This window comes from Anolis carolinensis, chromosome 3 (genome assembly GCF_035594765.1).
Source record: "Anolis carolinensis isolate JA03-04 chromosome 3, rAnoCar3.1.pri, whole genome shotgun sequence".
Classification (NCBI taxonomy): domain Eukaryota; kingdom Metazoa; phylum Chordata; class Lepidosauria; order Squamata; family Dactyloidae; genus Anolis; species Anolis carolinensis.
Window position 1 is genome coordinate 244874817 of NC_085843.1, and position 23355 is coordinate 244898171.

The 23355-nt window shown below is 40.4% G+C and overlaps 1 protein-coding gene across 5 annotated transcripts in view; it reads left to right on the top strand.

Annotated features, from left to right (window-relative positions):
- st6gal1 (ST6 beta-galactoside alpha-2,6-sialyltransferase 1) overlaps positions 1 to 23355 on the top strand; it is a 112861-nt gene that overhangs the window by 59821 nt on the left and 29685 nt on the right. The window contains exon 2 of one of the 5 annotated variants that reach the window (XM_016991923.2): positions 11262 to 11405. The exons of the other annotated variants lie outside the window; for them this stretch is intronic. The gene's annotated coding sequence lies outside the window, so the exon portion shown is untranslated. The remainder of the gene's footprint in view (positions 1 to 11261; positions 11406 to 23355) is intronic. 5 annotated transcript variants of the gene reach the window in all.

A 23355-nucleotide genomic window follows, 5' to 3' on the forward strand; every position in this document is an offset into this window, starting at 1 on the left:
CACTTTGATCATATCAGAAAAATTAGGTTAAAGATGGGAAGTACGGTGCCTGTGGGCCCTTTTGCTATTTTAATTTCCTCTCCCAACGTTCCCACTAGATTCCCATGGAGGCCACCCCACTGGGGCAAAAATTAATCATCCCCCCCCCCCGAGATTCCCCAAAGAACAACTTACACATTGGAAATAGATATCTTGCCACTTCTTGATTTGGGGTAGAGGCTGAGGTAGCCTATGGAGGGTTTGTTATTAGCCCATCTGTAAATGGTCTAACTAGTTCTCTGGAATAGGAGAGGGGATTCCTTGAGATCACCAACTACTTTGTAGGAAGTTATTGAGGACTTTTTGCATTTTCTCTACATCTACAGAGGCTTTCACTCCCCTCCTGTATGGGAGATGAGCATCCTGTATGCATACATGCACACATCAAACAAGACTTGTGAAGAGAGCTTGGAAAAGAGGAGATCTTTGAAGGAAAGCTTTTATTCTAAGCAAGTAAATTGCATTAGCAAAGGGGTATCTCTTACATGAAGGCATCTTCCTTCAGCCATTACTTTGAAGCAGATATACAGTTGCAAACAATATGGGTCATATTAAGTTAAGGTTAAAAAGCAATGTAAGATCCTAATGTGGCTAATCGAACATTCCTATTCTTTGATAGAGATGGATATATTTGGGGCAGCTAGGAGTCTGGAAGTCTTTGCTAGTCTGCCATCAACCTTCATTTAGATGAGGTAGGTGCCACAGTCTTGTATCTCTCCTTTTCCCATGACACTTTCAGGTTGTATAACCTCTCATTGGAAAGAATCTCGCAGGTCCATATTTCTCCTTTGTTTGTCTAGAGGGGCCATAGCCTTCAGCCATGTTGCCCAGATGATGTGAGAGCCCAGTATTACACCACTTCTAGATCTAGGTAAAATGAGCAGAGTGCTTCTATGAGGGGTGTTGATGGTATGGGGAAGAGATCTTCCTATGTCGTCCATATCCTTCAGTATTTCCAGAGTACTCAAGAAAGGAGCTAGCATTCAACTATGGGTGACTTTGGACAAGATGGAGTCATAATAAGTCAAAATCAGCTTGAAGGGACATAACAATATGCCAAAGAACAAGGAATGTTGCTGGGGCTCCCATGTCAATGATATCAAAGCAGAAGGAGGCCTAAAGGCGTTAGGACATTTTCAAAATTGACTGAGGTTTGGTTCCAAGACCTCCTGTGGATACCTGAAGCTGTGGATGCTTCAATCTCATTATATACAATGGCATAATAAAATGGTGCTTCTTACATAAAATGGCAAAACACTTAAACAAATGTTAGAGAGAGCTTGAGCATCTGTGAAATGGTGGGAGACTACAACAGAGTATGTCTAGACATCAGTGTAATGCTTGGCATGTGGCAAAATCAAGGTTTGCTTTTTGGAATCACCCTTGTCCCCCAAATATTTTTAGCCATAGTTGGTTGAATCAATTGATGCAGAACTCATGGATATGGAGCAGCTGACTGTGCATGCCAAGCGAAAGCAGCAAAGAAATCCTGTTTCTGTTGCAGTAGCAAGTGTTGCTGAAATAGAGACCTTTAGTATTTGGAAATAATGGAGGAGAATACTGATTAGTTAGATCTCCACTAGTGTTCCACAGAACTCTCATAGCCCAGCTCCACATTTGCTGATGCTGTCGTGGTTGATTAATTTCTTTCTTGATCAGGCTGCACATGCCTCCATCTCTTTGTTCAGAACTTTTTATTTGGGACTGTAGAAGTGTGTATGTGTTTGCCTATGTGGTGAATTTCAGAGCTTCATTCCAGAGATCCCCTTCATGTGACCCTAATCCTTTTCTGTTGCTTTCCTGAATTTCCCAGCTGAGCGTGTGGATGTGATGTGGCCGTGTCCCCTTCATCACCATGGAGCTAACATCTCCAGCACTATAGCAACATTCCAGTCAGTGAGCTATCTGCCTGAATGACCTCAGTGTGTGGAAGAATGGCTGTATTCTCAGTTATTATGTCTGAAGTGCTTTCGGGAGATGTGTAGTAAGGAAGAGAGGATGAAGGAAGCTAGAGATGGATTCACAAAGCCTGGTTTTCTAAAGTACAACCAATTGTTGCATCTTTGTCTTCTGGTTTTATGGCACCCTCCAAGTTAAAGCTAGGAAGTACTGCATTAGAAGTACCAAGTTTACACATTTTTTGTGCAACTAATGTTACCACTGTTACTGCAAACATTACAGTGCCTTTAAGAATATTCACACACACACACACACCATTCACCCTCATTTAAATACCTAACTTGGCTTTCCTCTTTAAAGCCAAGTAAATAATATTTTAATGCTGAGTCTCTAGAAAGGATTTACAGTAGAGTCTTGCTCATCCAACATAAACGGGCCAGCAGAACGTTGGATAAGTAAAAATGTTGGATAATAAGGAGGGATTAAGGAAAAGCCTATTAAACGTCAAATTACGTTATGATTTTACAAATTAATTATGTTTTACAACAAATCAACAAAAAAGCAGTTCCAGATCACAGGGAGGTTTGTAAATATGTTCAGGTACTTGGCTCAATGTTCAAACACCTATAGGGAAGCCAGGTAAATAAGATTATGATGAAGTATGTTGAAGTGGCCCTTGCCTGCACTGGAATTTTAACTGTTTCACGTGCGGTTGAATGCTTACATAAAATTATTTTCTAGCCCAAATCTATTTTTTAAAAAAGAAGCAGGGCATAATCAAAATAATTGTGGTACTTGGCTCTGCTTGTTTTGGTGTTCTCACCTGATACTCTTACAGAGGAGCTGGCATTGGAAACAGAATGTAACCCTGATGGAACCCACAACATGAGTACTATTGCTGTGCATTATTCTTCGCCTTTTGAAACCAGAGCTCCAGTTCAGAAACACAATCATTTCACGTTCAATCCACAGCAATGATAATCTGTCTAGAAAGATCACATGGTAAATTGCCTCAAACTTTACAAAAATGTCCATGGGAATAAGCCAGATAAGGTTTCCATTGTTCTTTTCTAGATATCCATCCATTCAATGAGACCAAAGCAATGTTCTGTCAAAACAAATGCTAATTAATAATAATGTGAGACCTAGGATGGGAGAAATATTCCAAGTAAGAGTGACTCATATATCTGGAAAAATATAAAGGCATTGCTATTAATTCTGATCGGCCAATTCCACTTGCTAGTCAGTCCATCATATTACCTATTACTGTTACCATTTGTTTTGTTGTTTATTCGTTCAGTCGCTTCCAACTCTTCGTGACCTCATGGACCAACCCATGCTAGAGCTTCCTGTTGGCCATCGCCACCCCCAGCTCCTTCAAGGTCAAGCCAGTCACTTCAAGGATACCATCCATCCATCTTGCCCTTGGTCGGCCCCTCTTCTTTTTTCCTTCCATTTTCCCCAGCATCATGATCTTCTCCAAGCTTTCCTGTCTTCTCATCATGTAGCCAAAGTACTTCATCTTTGCCTCTAATATCCTTCCCTCCAGTGAGTAGCCGAGCATTATTTCCTGGAGGATGGACTGGTTTGGATCTTCTTGCGGTCCAAGGCACTCTTAGAATTTTCCTCCAACACCACAGTTCAAAAGCGTCTATCTTCCTTGGCTCAGCCTTTCTTATAGTCCAGCTCTCGCATCCATAGGTTACTAAGGAGAATACCATTGCTTTAACTATGTGGATCTTCGTTGCCAATGTGATGTCTCTACTCGTCACTATTTTATCGGGGTTGACCATTGTTCTCTTCCCAAGAAGTAAACATCTTCTGATTTCCTGGCTGCAGTCTGTGTCTGCGGTAATCTCTGCTCCTAGAAATATAAAGTCTTTCACTGCCGCCACATTTTCTCCCTCTATTTGCCAGTTATCAATAAGTCTGGTTGCCATAATCTTGGTTTTCTTGATGTTTAACTGCAACCCAGCTTTTGCACTTCCTTCTTTCATCTTGGTTATAAGGTTTCTCAGCTTCTCCTCGCTTTCAGCCATCAGAGTGGTATCATCTGCATATCTAAGGTTGTGAATGCTTCTTCCAGCAATTTTAACTTCATCCTTGGATTCATCAAGCCCTGTACATCGCATGATGTGTTCTGCATACAAGTTAAATGGGTAGGGTGAAAATATGCAGCCTTGTCGTACTCCTTTCCCAATCTTAAGCCAGTTTGTTGTTCCATTGTCTGTTCTTACTGTGGCTACTTGGTCTTTCTACAGAATACTCAGGAGACAGACAATGTGGCTTCGTATCCCCATGCCACCAGGAACTTACCACAGTTTATTATGATCCATACAGTCGAAGGCTTTAGAATAGTCAATAAAGCAAAAATTGATGTTTTTCTGAAACTCCCTAGCTTCTTCCATTATTCAGTGGATATTGGCAATTTGGTCTTTGGTTCCTCTGCCTTTTCTAAACCCAGCTTGTACATCTGGCAATTCTTGCTCCATGTATTGCTGGAGTCTGCCTTGCAAGATCTGTTACCATCAAAGACATAATATTTATGACAGTGAAGCAGCCACAGGGAAAGAGTTTTCAGAATAACTAAGGGCCCTGCCACACTGCCTCTATATCCCAGGATCTGATCCCAGATTACCTATTTATCCCAGGTTATCTGGAAGTGAGGACTCATATATTCCATCAGGTAATTTGGGTTCAGATCATGGGATAAAGGGCAGTATGGAAGGGCCCTAAAAGGCCCAAAATACCAATCTAGTATTTGCCCCGGCTAGAATAAAGTAGGTGAAATAGTGGGCTTTATGGAAAATAAGGCCCCATCTACACTGCCATATAAAATCCAGATTATTTCTTTGAATTGGATTATATGGCAGTGTAGATTCGTATAATCTGGTTCAAAGCAGATAATGTGGATTATTGGCTTTGATGATCTTGAATATATGGCAGTGTAGAAGGGGCCTAAATCTCATTCATTTCAATTGTCTAGTCTGGCTGGGACTAAGGCCTCTTATATACTGACATATAATCCAGATTATCAAAATTGATAATACACATTATCTGCTTTGAACTGGATTATATAAGTCTACACTGTCAGATAATCCAGTTCAAAGCAGATAATCTGGAGTTTATATAGCAGTGTAGAAGAGGCCTAACATTGAACTTTGTCTTTGTCTGTGATAGTAGAAAGGAGATAGTGTCTTTCTTCCGTCCTCTGTCAGTTGATGATGGCAGCAAGTTTAAAATTCCTATCTGATTTCCTCTCTATCAAAACATGCTGATGTTGCAAAGTTCAGATCTCTGTTATTATCAGTCCTTAGTAACTGTCTCTTTGCTTTGCAAGGTGTTTTTCCTGCCTGTTGAAGAGGACTAAATAGAGAAAATGAGAATTTTTGCTTATTAAAATGGGATGTCGTCCTCCTTACACATTCTTTGAAATTGGCCAATGGCAGCCATGCAAGAACTCCAGCAAGCTTAAAATAAATAAACATTGCTATGACCTTATGGATCTTTTGTAGAAAAAAAACAACCTGAATGTTATATGAGAAGAAAGGGATAGGCACACGTTGGAAATGGCTTTGAAACCAGGATGAGTGTTCCTCCTGTATTGTGAGAACTGAATATATATTATTTTTGGAAAAAAGAGTACAGTATATCTGTATCCTGTCAAAGTATTCAACTTATTGTTGAACTCTCTTTATAAAACAAGGCAGATGTACTCATTTCCTCAGTTTAATGGAAATGGAAACATTTAGTAACTTGAAAACAGTACTCTACGAGTCCTGTACTTGCTTATTTAGGTACTGTTCCATTATCCGGGTGGAGGCCACTAGGGGGCACTGGAGAGAGAAGGATAATCAATTTTATGGGAGTGGAAGGTAGGTTGAAGGAGGAAAACCATTTTCCCCTGTTTTTCCTGCTATTCCCCCAGCCTTGTCCCCATCATGGAAACAACTCTTGTTTATGAAATGGGAAGTGGGGAGGAGGTATAACCGGTGAAAATGGGGGAAATGGTTTTCCTCCTACCCCCCCCCCCCCCCCCGGAAAATGAACTATCCTTCTCTCTTTAGTGCCCCCTAGTGGCCTCTGCCCAGATAATGGTGCAGTACCCTTATTTATTTATTAACCCACATTTCTCTAGAATGGAACCTAAGGCATCTTCTGTCTTTTCTATAACCAGATCAATTTCATTCATGTGTCACTAAAATCAGGGAGTTTCTCTTCCTTGCAGACTTCCTTGCATTTGTATGTGCCTTTAAGCTTATTTGACATCTATTTATTTGAAAGAGTGGGTTTATATCCGTGAAAGTGTTGGGATTTTCTGTTAGGGAAAACTACCCAAAAATATAGCAAGAGCATCCAAAATATAATCAGGATACTAAAAATTGAGCAATCAGCTCACAGCACTCAGAGCGTGAAGTATTGTTGGTTGTGGCTGTAAAGAATTTAGAGCTTAGGGAGCAAACATGCAGGGTTCAATTTTTAAAATCACAGAAGGTTTATTTACAAAAATAACTACATTTCTTAATAGTTAAATAACTGGGTCTGAGCTACTCTAACACCCATCTCTTCTAAGGTTTCAAAGAGAGGGAAAAAGCACCAATCGTTACATCTCTCCTGACATGCAGAGAGAGATCTCAAAGCACACAGCACATACTCAGATGGAAAAAGTAGAAGTCAGAAGTTATGATTGCAGTAGAAAATATCCATTATATACAACCAAACAGAATGAGAGTAGAAACAGAGATAAGAAATTAAATACATTCCACCTGTCATACAGGAGACATGGGGGAAGAGAAACCTATTCTAACTTGTTCTTCATTCTGGACTAGAGACTTGGGCAGTGTGGGGTTGAATCCCAACAGAAGGCTCATGCTAAAATAAAACCTGATTAGTAGTGGTGTGCATTTGTATGGAATCACTGTTTGTTTTGTTTAGTTTCATTTGTTTTGTATCAGTTTTGTATTTGTTCCTGTTTTCCGAAAATAGGGCACCTATACGAATAGAATTTTCATTTCGCTTAAGAAAAAATGAAAATGTTTGGACCATTGGCAGCAATGGGAGGGTTTCCGAGGCTCATCTCCTCCCCCCCCCCCCCCCTGGCTCGGTTTTTGGGCTTTAGGGGTGAAAATCACCACATACAGAGGGCATTTCAACCCCTTTTAGCCTACCAACTTTTAAAACATTTGGGTCTTCCCCAGAGTACTATTGTTGTTGTTGTTATTATTATTATTATTAACACCCATTGGCACACATCAGCTGTCATGGGGAAGCAGACCTCTCTCAGACCCAGCTTAGGTTCCCAGAGTAACTATTGTTATTAATATTAATATTATTATTAACATCCATTGGTACACATCAGCTGTAATGGGAAAGCAGCCCTCTGTCAGTACTTGCTTATTGTTACACAGCCCAAAATGAAAGGAAAACGAAAGCAAGCATGGTGACCATGCAGCTTTGTCTTTCGTGTTGCCTTTTGTTTCGTCTGACAATGGCATCTTTCGTTTCATGCATCCGAATGGATGAAACGAACCGACGAATGAAACAGATGAAACAAATACTGCACACATCACTACTGATTAGTCTTAAAGGTGCTGTTACAGTCAATCTCTCCTTTCCCTTCTCTCCCTTCCTCCTTTTTATTCTATAATACAGAAATGTCAGACTAATCCTCTGGAGGCAGGGTTCAAATCCACACCTGGCCATGGAAATCCACTGAGTGGCCTTCGGCAAATTATACTCTCTCTCAAGAGGAAGGCAAAGACAACTTGCATTGAACAAATCTGTCCAAGATAGCATGAATTGAAGACATACAGCAAGACAAATGCACATAGAAGCATTTGGTCCAGAAAAAAATGGTTACACACTCAAGTTTTTCACTTTGTTATTCCTTTAGGGCACACATGGCAAATGCAAGACCCACAGGCTGAATCTGGCTCACCAGACCATTTCATGTGCCCAGTGAGGCTTTTGATGCCAGGGCTACATAGTTACATTTTTCATATACAAACAGCCCTTTGAAGGCAACCATAGGGTTGAAGTGGCCCTCGGTGAAAAAGTGTTTGACACACCTGAGGGCAAGGGTTCTCAGACTCTGTTCCTCCAGATATTTCACACTTCAGTTTCCAAAATCTGACATCTTTGGCCATACTGGTGGGGACTTCTGAGAGTTGAAGTGTAAAACAAGGGGAGGAATAAAGATCGGATCCCATATCATAAAGCAAGCTGTAATGAAAGTTACTCAAGCTTCACCATGATTGATGAAGAGAGAGGAAACAGAAGTGGTTTAACTGGCACACTGTGTGTTTCTTTAAGAAAGAAACAGGAAGACGGAACAAAAAGGAAGATAAGACTTGTCTGGGAAAGGGGCATCCATGGTAGCTAGAAGGCCATAAAAACGGGTATTATTTTCCATCAGTTGTACATCAGGAAATAGACACAAAAGCAGTAGAATCATAATTTTTCAGACCTGTCAAGAAGAGAATTTCAGAGCTAAAGAGAAGGAAGAACTGCTTCCTATTTTAGCTGTTCTGAAATAGTCATAGGAAAATCAACTCCACAGCTTCAGATAGTTTGTTTTAAACCATAAATAGAGTACAACACTGATGGAGCTCATATTCAACCTGGGGTAGTTGTAAGAAAAAGGGCTGTAAAACTGTAAACTCACTGCCTCCCCTAGAAGTCGCCCCTGCTTGAAATGCAGAGGAGAAAGGTCACCTTTCTTTAGGGAGTGATTCTGTACAAACTTTCTGGAAATCCAATACACATTCTGTTTCCCCGTGCACTATGATGCCAATCTCTTGAGATCATGGACTGTGAGTGTCATAGGAAACAACACCACACTGATAGATAATAATCTCTTTTCCTGCCCTCCTGCTTTTCATGGTTTACACTCAAATTGGGCATCACTGTCTTCAAAGTGAACTTCTGCAATTGCTTGGTAAAAAATTTGTGAGTGATGTGAACTACAGAGCAGATTCTGTTTGGACAGAGGTCCAAAGGGAAAGACCGTTTCAAGCATCTTAAGAAACAAAGGATTTATTTTATGTAATCACTTCTCCGGGAAATATGTAAGCCCCCGGTCATGCAACGGGTTAAACTGCTGAGCTGCTGAACTTACTGAGCGAGAGGTCAGCAATTTGAATCCAGGGAGCGAGCTAAGCTCCCACTGTTAGCCCCAGCTTCTGTCAACCTAGCAGTTCAAAAACATTCAAATGTGGGTAGATCAATAGGTACTGTTCCAATGAGAAGGTAAGTAACAGCGCTCCATGCAGTCCATCCCTACTATAAAGGCATCCCTACCGTATAGGACAGAGAGCTGGTCTAAGTTTTTATTTATTCTGAAGAGTGTTAGACTCACATGCATGAAAAGCTACACAAAAGTTCATGTGACTGATAGGTAAACTAACCTGAATTCAATCAGAGCACGTACCTGGATGCCATAAATGCATGTGTTTGCTGGTGTTGGTTTGACCTTTCTGTAAGCTTAGTTAGTTATATCTCCAGTTTTATTTCCAAATAATCTAGTGTTGCCTAGGAAATGGTCACTCCTGTGTGCAGTGGCATACTCTAATACATTTGCCAACGTACCGTACTCTTGTTTCTCTCAAAACAGTGAAGTTATCTTGACTTCATCAGTTTTATAAAGCTCCATCTTTACTGCAACCTTTTGCTGTTCTATCCTCTGACAATTAATAGATTGTGCAGAGGGCTTTGTAATGTGCTGATGTCCAATAAGCCTTTTAATACTAGGAATAAAATAATATTTTTAAAAGAAATTGAAAAATGATGGAAAAATCTGTTTTTCAAGTGAGAAACCCTTACAAGGACAATTCAGGACTAACAAGAATCTATACCAGGCATGGGCAAACTTGAGCCATCCAGGTGTTTTGGACTTCAACTCCCACAACTCCTAACAGCCTACCAACTGTTACGAATTGGGGGAGCTGAAGTCCAAAACACCTGGAAGGTCGAAGTTTGCCCATGCCTGATCTATAGGTAAAGGTAAAGGTTTTCCCCTAATATTAAGTCCAGTTGTGTCCAACTCTGGGGGTTGGTGCTCATCTCCATTTCTAAGCCGAAGAGCCAGCGTTGTCCATAGACACCTTCAAGGCCATGTGGCTGGCATGACTGCATGGAGTGCTTTTACCTTCCCTCCAGAGCAGTACCTATTGATCTACCCACATTTGCATGTGTTCAAACTGCTAGATTGGCAGAATCCGGGGCTAACAGCGGGCGCTCACTCCACTCGCCTGATCTATACAGATAAAATTTTACTCTATAAAATCATTATTGTTTAAAAAAAATGAAATTTTTATGTGCAGAAAACAGCATTTTCTGCACAGGATTATATTGCTCTGCTCATCATGGAGTTAACTTACATAAAGCAGCAAGCTCTCAAGTGAGTCTCGAAGACTATACCTTTACCCCTGAATTCTTTGAGACTCCCAAGTTTCCCATTTCACTGAAACAAAAAGGGAGAATTGTAAATCTTGAAGACTTTTCCCAAAACCATAAATGAACATAGGTTTTTTGCTTATTTTCTTTCTTTTGGGGACATTTTTGGAAAACTGCTGCTTTAGGGATAGAAAATTAGTCCCAAGACCCATCACGGTTGCCCACCTTGTTGTATAGAGCTCAAACTCATTTTTTTCTGTCTCTTAGGGTGCATCTACACTGTAGAATTGAGACAATTTGGCACCACTTTTACTGTCATGGCTCAATCATGAAAATTGTAATTTTACAAGGTCTTTGGTCCTTTCAGCCAGAGTGTGCTGGTGTCTCACCAAGTTCTTCCTAATGCCTCAATCAATCAAAAAACATCATTGCAATATTTTCAAGGGACTGTCAGAGACTTTCCGGAATCAATGGGAAGTTAGATGTTACTAAGTCCCATTGTTTTGATGAGTCTGTTTTAAATATGATTAAACACTAGATTGAGCCCAACATGCTATGTTTGGGAATACATAGCTGTATTGCTGGCTTGTCATTGTGAATTGTGCATCTGAGGCTGGATTATCTGCTTTGAACTGGATTATATGAGGGCTCTTTCAGACAGGCCCTATATCCCAGGATCTGATCCCAGGTTTTCTGTTTATCCTAGAGTATCTGGCAATGCGAGTTCATATAATCCAGTTTAAAGCAAAAAACCTGAGATCGGCTCCCGGGATATAGGGTCTGTCTGGAAGGGCCCTGAGTCTACATTGCCAAATAATCTAGGATATAGGGCAGTGTAGATCCAGACTGGGTATGTAAGTGCATGCAAGAGAGTGTTGACAATAGTAAGGATAGTTAGAAACCTATTGCTCTATTCTCCTTTTGCTTAGACCTCACCTGGAAGACTGTGTCCAGTTCTTGGCATCACAATTTAAGAGGAATATTGACAAGTTAGAAAGTTTCCAGAGAAGGGCAACCAAAAGGATCAAAGGTTTGGAAAGCAAGCCCTATGAGGAATGGCTTAAGGCAGCTGGGTAAGTTTTGTCTGGTAGCAGACTGGCTGCCAGACTGCTACCAAGACCAATTCAAAGTGCTGGCTTTAGCCTATAAAGCCCTAAACCACTGATTCTCAACCTGTGAGTCCCCGTTTTGGCCTACAACTCCCAGAAATCACAGCTGTCGCACCCCAAGACTGCATAGGCACCTTGAAAACCACACTGGAGCCCAGAATATAAGCAATCAAACTGTGTATTGTAGAATATAAGTAAGCAAAAGCAAATAGAGTTCAAAGTCAATAAAGTGGATGAAAGTATAGTTCAAAGTCAATAGAATGGACAAACCACCCAGCAATATACTTAAATGTTCTTAAACAGAAGTCCAAGAAAGTCTATCACAGATGTAATCCAAACTGGAACTGTGCTTAGTCCCACAAGAAGTATCAAAGATAGTCCACACAGAGTTCCCTTTCCAAGCAGGAAACAGCAGAAAGCCACAAGAAGCAAGAACCAACCTCAAGGTACTCCAAGAAACTATAATCCACAAGGCAAGGAATCAGGAAGGTCCAACTGGAAACAAGGTTGACAAGACAGAAGATACTTGAAATCCACAAGGCAGGATCTTGGCTTGAAATACACGAATGCAAAAGCACGAAGAGAGATCTTTCTCACTTGAATTGCAAAGTTGACACCTCTATGGTGCAAAGGAAGCAAGGAATATTTAAAGAGATTTCAAGGCCTAGGGAGTGCTGTTTGTCTCATGAGAAAGTTGCTCATTAGCGCGTCTGTGAACCAAACACTGACTTCTTCTCTGAAACTCCCTTTCACTTCGCCCTTGTGTAAATATCCCCCTTCCGTCAAAACCATCCATCTTCTCCTCCAGGCTAACAAACCCATCTGGCTGAACTGGCCTTGACTGCTCATTGGAATGTTCATCCCTGGTTTCAGAGTCCTCTGTAGAAACCAATTCAGGTGCCCGCAGCTGGATTGCAGGCCTATAATCAAAGTCTTGGATGGGGCCAAAGTCTGATTCTGATTCCAGCTCAGGCTGAGCTACAACAACAGCCAATTTACCAGCTGTTGGGATTTCTGAGAGTTGAAGGCCAAAATATCTGGGGACTCACAGGTTGAGAACCACTGCCCTCAACAGTTCCGGTCCAGATTACCTGTCTGAACATATCTCCCTCTATGAATCATCTCGGAGGTTAAGTTCGCTTGGGGAGGCCCTGCTTTCCGCCCCACTTCCTTCGCAGGCATGATTGGTGGGGTCAAGAGACAGGGCCTTCTCAGTGGTGGCCCCTCGGCTGTGGAACTCCCTCCCTAGTGAAATTAGATCAGCTCCCTCCTTCCTGTCCTTCAGAAAGAAAGTGAAGACATGTATGTGAGACCAAGCCTTTGGACAATAATCTACAACACAATAAGTAACTATGGGATAGGATTGGAATGGCTCCTGGAATATGCGTTTGGACTGCATGGTTTTTAAGTAATTGGTTTTAAGATTATGATGTTTTAATTATTGATTTTAATGTATATGTGTTGTTTTATATGTATGTATATGTGGCACCGAATTGTGCCTTTTTTGTGAGCTGCCCTGATTCCCCTTCGGGGTGAGAAGGACAGGATATAAATGCAGTAAATAAATAAATAATTTTATTTGGGGACATGATAGCCCCCTCTGTTTAAAAATTTGGAAGGCTGTCACATTCAGGAGGGAGGAAGCTTGCTTTTTGCTGCTCTGGAAACTTGGACACAGAGCAATGGACTCAAGCTTCAGGAAAAGAGATATCACCTAAACATTAGAGAAGACTTCATGACCGTCAGAGCTTTTTGATAGTGGAATATGCTGCTTTGAAGTTTTTAAACAGAGAGTGAGTGGCTATCTGTTAGGAGTGCTTTGATTGTGTGTAATTTTGTGGCAGGACTGGATGGCACTTGGCGTCTGCACCAGTTCTATAAAGCGTACACTTCAGCATTATACTATGCTTAAAATCTTATCTCATTCTCCTTGCACGTTAACAGAGTGGGGAAGTGGTTATCATGCCATGCTACTCAGTCCTGACACATTGCATATTTGGGGACTGGGGGAAGTGCAACTATTTCTCATGTATGAGGAAGAGGATTTTTTAAAAACAATTTTCTAACTTGTAAACAGAGATCCTGATCTGAAGATCAGTACAGGACCCTATTTCTTGGTTCCATCCATTAAAGAAAAAAATAGTCAAAATGATACCATGCAGGAAGTATGCCCAACTGCCTGACATGGCTGAGTGACATAATAATCTAGGCACACCCAGAAAGCACTATTGTTAGCTTTTCTACAAAGAAGTTTGGATATTTTACCAAACAATTGAGCATTAGGAAAAAAAATCCCACAATGTTGTTTGAAATGTCATCTTGCTAATGCAAGTGCACTTCAAACGCAGTAGAAAAGTTTTAGTGTTTTTACCTGACAGCCCTTTATTTTTATGTGACATTCACACAAATAAATGCTGGTAAGTTGAATCTGAACTTTTTCATTGTAAACATTTCCTTTGCCAAAGGAATCATAGATAATAAGGAGACAAGGCAAGGAAATGAGTGACTACAAATTGTTCCAGAGCTTCTGTGGGGTTTCTTATCCTTTCGTAGGTTGTGCAGCACTGGGTTGTTATTCATGAGCGTTTCCTGTTGCTTCTCTTCTCTTGAGCTGCTGCCATTCAGCTGTGACAGTTTGTCACCTCTCTCCTGGCACCTGTCCTTTCTCAATTTTATGCAAATTCCATGGAACGTTTTCTTCTATTTAGAGCAAAACAGATAAATCGTTGTCAAGATTATAAATCACAGAAGAAGCTTTGGGATTTATATTTAGCCACACAAATGACCCTTCCTTTCTACGCATTTGAATTTAGTGTATATATAGTAATTAGAACTGCTTACTTAAACTGAGCTCTTTCAAAACTGTTTTATTTCCATGCCACTCTCAGCAAAAGCTCCACTGGCAACTATTTCTTTGCATCGATTGTCCAGTTGTAGAATCAAAACAAAGAAAATCAAAGGTGAATGGATTGGTGTGGCACAACTTGAAATTCAGAGATGTGAGAGTAATAATTCAAAACCAATAAGGTTAAATTTTGAAGGGAGCTGGAAAATCCTTTGTTATTGTCTTCCAGGAGTCTTTAGTCCAAATTAGAAGTGTGACCCAGCAGATGCTTTTGGATTACAACTCCCTTCATTCCTCCTCATTATCAATTCTACCAGGGGCTGGTGGGAACTGCAGTTCAGCAGCAACCAGAGTGATATACAGTTTTCACCCCTTGGCTTAAATACAAAAACTCCAACTAATGTAGATCCACTTAATCAATGGGGACTTGGAAAGACTACACTTGGGTAAATTCAATTGATTCAGTGAATCCACTCTAGTTGGGACAAACTGTAGCAAAGGTAAGGGTGACAATTTGACTGGATGATATAGACTCCACTCCCACCACTGCCAGAATTTGGGAGCAGAACTGGAAAACAACCCCCACCCAACACACCCAAAAACCCAATACCATAATACAGAGCTGGTCTGAAGTCACAGTGCTCCAGAGCAGCCCTGGATTTAGGTGCCCATGTAGATAGATGTTTTATTTAGTATTCATTGCTGTTGCATTTGAAGGCTGCAATTACTCTCCTCATGCCTTTGTGCAACTTTATCTTGGCATTGCCTATAACAGATCAGTCTTATTTACAAATATTCAGAGATGGACAGTGCCTATTCACTGCAACTTCTTTTCTATATGCTGTCCTACCCACAGGCCAGGTGTCAGTATAAAACCCAATAGCTATCTTACAAATCTTCCCTTATTAATACTAGAGCAATTTTACAACAGCTGTGTTGATAATGAAAACCAAACTGCAATCTTGAAAAGACACCCAATCTGCGAAGAGTGGTTGTGTAGCACTGTTACAAATTAGCATAAGGGCAAACACTTTCTGAAGTGTAGACAGCTTTGTATATCTCAGAATACTAGAGATTGCTGTGTAGATTGTATAATTTGGCATTGAATGCTTGCCGTATAAGTGGTCTGTAAAGCTGCTCTCAGTCCCCTTTGGAGTGAGAAAGGTGGAGTATAACTTGTTGTTTATTCATTCAGTCGCCTCTGACTCTTCGTGATCTCATGGACCAGTCCACGCCAGAACTTCCTGTCGGCTGTCGCTACCCCCAGCTCCTTCAAGGTCAAGCCAGTCACTTCAAGGATACCATCCATCCATCTTGCCCTTGGTCGGCCCCTCATCCTTTTTCCTTCCATTTCCCCCAGCATCATTCTCTTCTCCAAGCTTTCCTGTCTTTTCTTTATGTGGCCAAAGTACTTCATCTTTGCCTCTAATATCCTTCCTTTCAGTGAGCAGTCGGGCATTATTTCCTGGAGGATGGACTGGTTGGATCTTCTTGCAGTCCAAGGCACTCAGAATTTTCTTCCAACACCACAGTTCAAAAGCATATATTATCCTTTGCGTAGCCTTCCTTATGGTCCAGCTCTCACACCCATAGGTTACTATGGGGAATACCATTGTTTTAACTATGTGGACCTTCGTTGCCAGTGTGATTCTCTACTCTTCACTATTTTATTGAGATTGATCATTGCTCTCTTCCCAAGAAGTAAACGTCTTCTAATTTCCTGGCTGCACTCTGCGTCTGCAGTAATCTTCGCGCCTAGAAATATAAAGTCTGTCACTCCCTCCACGTTTTCTCCCTCTATTTGCCAGTTATCAATCAGTCTGGTTGCCATAATCTTGATTTTCTTGATATTTAACTGCAAACCAGCTTTTGCACTTTCTTCTTTCACCTTGGTGATAAGGCTCTTCAGCTCCTCCTCGCTTTCAGCCATCAGAGTGGTATCATCTGAATATCTAAGGTTGTTAATGTTTCTTCCAGCAATTTCAACTCCAGCCTTGGATTCATCAAGCTCTGCACATCACATGATGTGTTCTGCATACAAGTTAAATAAGTAGGGTGAGAGTATACAGCCTGCTGCACTCCTTTCCCAATCTTTAACCAGTCTGTTGTTCCATGGTCTCTTCTTACTGTGGCTACTTGGTTGTTATAGAGATTTCTCAGGAGACAGACAAGGTGACTTGGTATCCCCATGCCACCAAGAACTTGCCACAATTTATTATGATCCACACAGTCAAAGGCTTTAGAATAGTCAATAAAACAGAAATAGTTTTTTTTTTCTGAAACTCCCTAGCTTCCTCCAGCAGATATTGGCAATTTGGTCTCTCATTCATCTGCCTTTTCTGTAAAGGCAGAAAAATACTGTTATAAATATTGTAAATAAATAAATAGATGAGAGACTGCATGTAAAATACTGTAAATAAATGAATAGATTAGGGACTGCATGTCCTCCAACATTTCTAGTGAAACTAAGTGCTTGGTTAGCCCATGAGGGCCCATGAGAATGACGTTAACCAAGACTCCAATTCACATAGAGTAGCCGATAGGGAATTTTATAAGTGTACTTTAGTTTAATTCAACAATTTATTTAACATATCAAACCATACTATGCAATTATAGTCATAACAGTGGGCTTTCTTGGTACTAATGGGTTGATTTTTAAGAAACACGCACTTTCTCTTTGTCTTCATATACACATGAAATAAAACCTAATGTTGAATGGCTACAAACTTCTGTTATTGCTGTTGCCTATTATTTGGGACAGGATATCCTATGCCAGTGGTTCTCAACCTGTGGGTTCCCAGATGTTTTGACCTTCAACTCCCAGAAATCCTAACAGCTGGTAAACTGGTAAATCGGCTAGGATTTCTGGAAGTTGTAGGCCAAAACACCTGGGGACCCACAGGTTGAGAACCACTCTGCTATTCTATTTTGTCTAGTCATAGCTGCATTAAATTCTAGATTTTGGCATTGTTTTCTATTGGCATTAATCGCTGCTCCATGAGGGTAGACCAAAGATATCTACAAAATGAATCAGGAACTATCTTCTGAAAACAAATGATCATTCTGCAGTTTTTCCTAAAATTGCTCACATATTGTTAGTCATACGCATGACTTCGTTGGCTAAACACTCTGAAGGATGGCACTGTGCTCATTTCTCACGTAATAGTTGGACAGAACAAATGGTTTGTCTCCTAAGGACTTCACCCAGTTTAGCATACTTATTATTCTGGGAAAGGCAGAAGGGCACTGGGGATGATTTTTAGTGACAGCATATTTTGGAATAAAGACCTGGATACCACTATCTACGAAAACATGCCAGTCCACAGTTGCCAGTCAAATTCATCACAATAACAAATTGTGATTTGTTGGGCCATTTTTTTAAAAAATGCCTCACTTCAAAGTGTATTCAAGTATTCATCATGCTTCTTGATTGTATTTCAGTTTGCCATACTATAGTTACAGTGTGTAAGATTTGAGATAAACCCATTCGTCCATCCTGTATCTTAAACATCTGGAAGATTTGTGATGTTAATATTCTGAGTAGTACCTCCATGCAGGCTGATCATTTGCATTTTGTCCATTGGTTTGTATAGTTGTTCACTAAGTTTATTGGTACACAGCCTTCTCATATGGACCTTGTCCTTCACTTAGCTGACGTGGTCCTGAAGTAATCCCAGGATCTGATCTCAGATTATCTGGCAGTGTAGACTCATATAATCAAGTTCAAAGCAGATAATCTGGGATCAGATCCTGCAATATAGAGCAGTGTAGATCCATCCTCAGTCTTTCTCCAGGGCATATTAGAAGCCTTCATAGGACCTACCAGAGCATACTTTCTACTTGCATTGCTTTCAAGAACCCAACTATATTAGGTCTGAAGGGGCATCAAATATTGAGATGCATAGTTAATGTAAGCAAAGGTGGGGGGTTATTATGGGAGTTGCAGTCCTGATGGAAGAACTTAAGGTCAGCAAGTGCATTCCAAAAGTGATTCAATACATGCTGTTTCCTCAGACTTTGCAAAGTGTTTTGCAGAGGCCTTGCTAAAAACTCTTCAGGATGTTTAGTAGTTGATGAATGGAAAAAAATGAAAAGCAGGGCTACTTCACCACTCCAGAAACACCAACCTCTCCCTGCAGAGAGAAAATACTGCTTTCATGACAGTTTGAGTGAGTATTCGATTCTCAAACTGTATTTTACCCACTCATTGCTCATTTTAACATAATATATTTCATGGACACATACCTCAGCATGTAGTCTTTGGTTTTGTTGTTGAAGTTGCCCATTTTATTAATAATGGAAGCTCAATCAATTAGATTAACCAGCAAAATAATTCAAATGATAGAATTATTTACTGTATCCCATGATCATTACACCATAATAATTACAATCACAATTTACAGGTTAGGGATTCTAAAATCTTAGTTTAGAGGGGAGGAGACGTTGTTGTTACTATTCTCAGAAAGTTTGAAGTCAGAAAGCCCTGGTGAGTTTTTCCAAATCAGTCAGTAGTAATTGACCCAAGTTTACATTCTGCCATCCTCAGCTATAACCATTTCCTTGTTTTTGGTACATTGTATTACATTTTAGCGCATTAGTAAATATTTGCTGTTTTTGAAGAAATACATGTAAGGTGCCTTGATTTCATATCAATATAGAGTTACATTAGATAAACAAAATGCAGTTTGAAAAAAAAGCTTTGCATCCTTGTTGACCTTTTATGCAAAATGTCTCTAGTTTGAATTAAAAACAAACATTCCAGGATGTGTTTTGCATGGAGGGGTTGTACTGATATGTAAATTCCTAAATGGAGCTGATTTGTTCTGTAACTTTAGGGGAACCTTTTCCATTTTACCTTTGTTGATTTAGTCATCTAATTCCCTCATCTGCTCTCAGGCCTTTTCATTCAAGTAACAATATTCTGAGTATCTTCTCCATCATATAGCTGGTCACAGGTAGGATGAAACTATTTGTGTGGCCTCTCAGAAACCGCAAAGTGGGAATGGAAATCCCCACAGAGCCTGAAGGTGGTCATGTTTGCTCTCTAGTCTAGACTACTCTTATTATAGCATCTTGTAAACTATTTCCAGTTATGATTCATGTGCTAATATAATACACTCAAAATAAATTTAGAATGCCCTAGGATTTAAAATATATATATATAAATATTACTGGGATAATTTACCACTGTCATTTCCAGAATCTCATAGCTGGCACGGAGGGTAGCCACGTGGGCTAGGAGATTCTGGGAGATGTAGTACAACAAAGTGAATATTCTAACCTCTGAGTATGAAGTTTATAGTGGTGTGATGCTTGTCCTCTACAAACTCAGCAGGAACTAAATGCCATTGAAGTCATTGGAAGTTATTCCTGTGTAATTAATATACTGAAATAGAAGGCAGTTCTTGATGGATGGGAATTTCATAGAAGTGATATATGGAAGGCACAATGTCAAACAATACCAATGAGAGGTAAGAAAGGTAGGACGAGGGGGGGCTATTTTCTGAGCAAGAAAAAAGAATAAGGACATGGTAGGTAGCTTGCATGCAGAAGGTGGTAAAATGGTAGTAGCCATCATGATGTATTGGTTTAATCATTGGATTATGACTCTGGAGATAAGGTAAAGGTTTTCCTCTGACATTAAGTCTAGTCATGTCCAACTCTGGAGGTTGGTGCTCATCTCCATTTCTAAGTCAAAGAGCCAGCGTTGTCTGTACACACCTCCAAGATCATGTGGCTGGCATGACTGCATGGAGCGCTTTTACCTTCCCACCAGAGTGATACCTATTGATCTACTTACATTTGCAAGTTTTTGAACTGCTAGGTTGGCAGAAGCTGGGGCTAACATCAGTAGTTCACCTCACTCCCCGGATTCGAACCACCAATCTTTTGGTTAGCAAGTTCAGCAGCTCACTGGTTTAATCCGCTCAATGGCTCTGAAGACCAAGGTTCAAATCTCCACTTGGTCATGGAACCCTCTGGGTGATGTTTCAACTTCACAAAGACATTACTCCTTTGAATAAATTCTGCCAAGAAAACCCCATCATTAGCTTGCCTTAAGTCACCATAAATCAGAAATGACTTGAAGACACACAACAACAGCAACATTACATTACACTGAAAAAAATAGATGTGCATATGTACAATGGATGACACCTAGTTGACAGCCATACATGTGTAATGGGGACTTAGCAGGCCATAGGTTAAATGTGAGTCAAAAGTGATGAAATCCCCCCCTTTTTTTTCAAGGCTGTATCAAGAGAAGTACAATCTCAACATTAAGGAAGTAATAGTGCAGCTCTTTTCAGCTTTTATCAGACTTCACCTGAGTACCAGTTTAAGAAAGTACTTTGAACCCCTATTCTCATTCTCTCTCTCTCTCTCTCTCTCTCTCTCTCTCTCTCTCTCTCTCTCTCTCTCTCTCTCTCTCTCCCCCCCCCCCCCCCAATGTTAGGGTGTTTTTTTTTCTAATTTGGCATCGTGGAGGTTCGGTAAGGTATGTCTGTGAAGTGTTTGCTTTTGCTTCTTCACAAGAATACTGTAGTTATTTTGATAATCTTGATGATTACCATAAATTGGCTACACAGAATTTGATGGATGTATGCTTTGCAAATATTGATCAGAAGCCTACTAAACTCCAGTGTGCATGCTAGTGCATTTTGCAGTACTTAATCAGTTGATTATTGTGGACACCATATTGAGAAAGCAATTACGTAAGTAAAATTTGGGGCACTCTAAACCTCATGGCAACTCAGAGCAGTCCAAACAGTGAGAAGAAGGGAGGAAGAAATCAGAGTGAAAGAGAAAAAGGAATAAAAACAACTCAACAGTCTCTTGTGTGAAGTTCTTCCAAATCCTTGGGACAGCCTTGCAGATTATGTGCTTGAAGCACATCCACGTAAAGGAAAATAGCTGTACTCATTCCCTCCTCCACTCTGGTAACCAGAAAGTGCCTGTGTTACGGGGAGCTTTGTGAGTAGGTGCCCAATTCTGATATGTGTACAAAAGAATTAGTTCTAGTGGCTTATGTTCAATATACCTCCATAAAGTTTCCAAGCCTCCCTTTTCATAAAGGGTAAAGGTTTCCCCTGACGTTAAGTCCAGTCATGTCTGACTCTGGGGGTTGGTGTTCATCTCCATTTCTAAGCTGAAGAGCTTAGAAATTGTCCGTAGACATCTCCATGGTCATGTGGCCAGCATGACTGCATGGAGCGCCGTTACCTTCCTGCCGGAGTGGTACCTATTGATCTATTTACATTGGCATGTTTTCGAACTGCTAGGTTGGCAGAAGCTGGAGCTAACAGCGGGTGCTCACTCCGCTCCTGGGATTTGAACCTGGGACCTTTCGGTCTCCAAGTTCAGCAGCTCAGCACTTTAACACACTTCACCACTGGGGCTCCTTTTTCATAGCCTCCCTTAAACTCAGAAAGCTAATTTAAAGAAATTCATTTTTTCTGGATATAGGTGAACTGTAATTCCCAAAATCTAGGGTCAATCCCCCAAACCCCTCCAGTATCTTTGTTGGTCATGGGTAGTCTGTGTGACAGGTTTGGTCCAGATCCATTGTTGGTGAGAGCTACAGTGCTCTCTGGAAGTGGGGGCCATCTTGGAAAATTTGAACATGGATGGGCAGATGGATACATACATACAAACTTTTACTTTTGTTACATATCTAGATTAGTAGAAAAGAAAATCTTGCTGTTACGCATTTTGGCCATTTTGAACATACTGAGACCAAGCAGACATACATAAAGTTATGCTGTTAATAGTATAAGGGAAAAATGTTGGGAAAAAAGCAACTAACTTAAGTTTTGTCTACATTAGTACAACTTGACACCACCTTAACTGCCATGACTCAATGCTATATAATCATGGGAATTATCGTTTTACAAGCTCTTTATAGCATTCTCTGTCAAAGAGAGCTAATGCTTCACTATACTACAACTCACATGATCCCATAGCAGTGAGTCACAATAAATTGTTAAATTGCATTAATTCTGTAGTGTTGATACAAGGAAAAAAAAAAAACCAAAGCTGGCAGAATGTGACCACAAGTTTAGATGGTTCTTGAACTGGAAGATTACATGTGACCCCAGGGTTGTATGTTGCTCATCCTTGCAATAAATGGTACTGTGCTACATTGCCTAAATCACTTTCCTATGCTCTTAAGACATAACATATCAAGGCAGAAGGTGAGAAAGTGATGAGGTCCAATTTCCACAATCTCCCAGTCTGCAAAATTCAGGATGTTTTCATCTTAAATGTAATTTTTCAAGCTGTGCACCAAGACTGTTTTGTCAACAGAACAGTCTTATTAGATGTCTATCCACACACTTTTGCTCTTTCTATAGAAGAAAGACACGAGTCTCTATTTCAGATGGCTAAGAGAGATGTATTGATCACCTTTGTATCTTCAGTTGGCGCTTTCTTGGCAGATGCCAAGCTAACCATAAGCTCAGGCTCCTTAGTAGACAGTACATTATTTGATGACATGGTTTACATGGAAATCATTGCTCTGCTCTGCTCTTTATTATTCCAGCTCACTCAATTTCATCACTAATCAAAACAGAGGCTAAGTGGCTTAGTTGACTTGCTTCCTGCGCTTTCCTTGGATCATAACTAAAAATAAAGCGGTGGAAAAGATAATTTCATAAAAATATGAAGTGAGTCCAAAGGTAACTGGATGACAACCTGAATGAGATCACAGGAGATCAGAAATTGGGACAGTCAATGCTCATAGCACCACTATAAAAGGATTGTAATCCTTTTTTTGGAGGCAGGGTGTCATCACGAGCCATTTGAAGTGAGATCTAAAATGTAATGTACCCATTCCATATGAAAACGAACTCCATATCTTAACCCAAAGGGGTTTATGCACCTAAAGAGACACAGTTCTGTAGCATAACTTTCATAGACTGTAATAGTGGGTCCCAGCCTTAGATATGAAGATATTTTTAGTTTTATCTGCCATCATCCCTAACCGCCAATCATATTGGCTAGGAATTGTGAAAACAGTTGTCCAATTATAGTAGGGACCCATTGGTAACTGACATTTTACAGCAGCTTTTC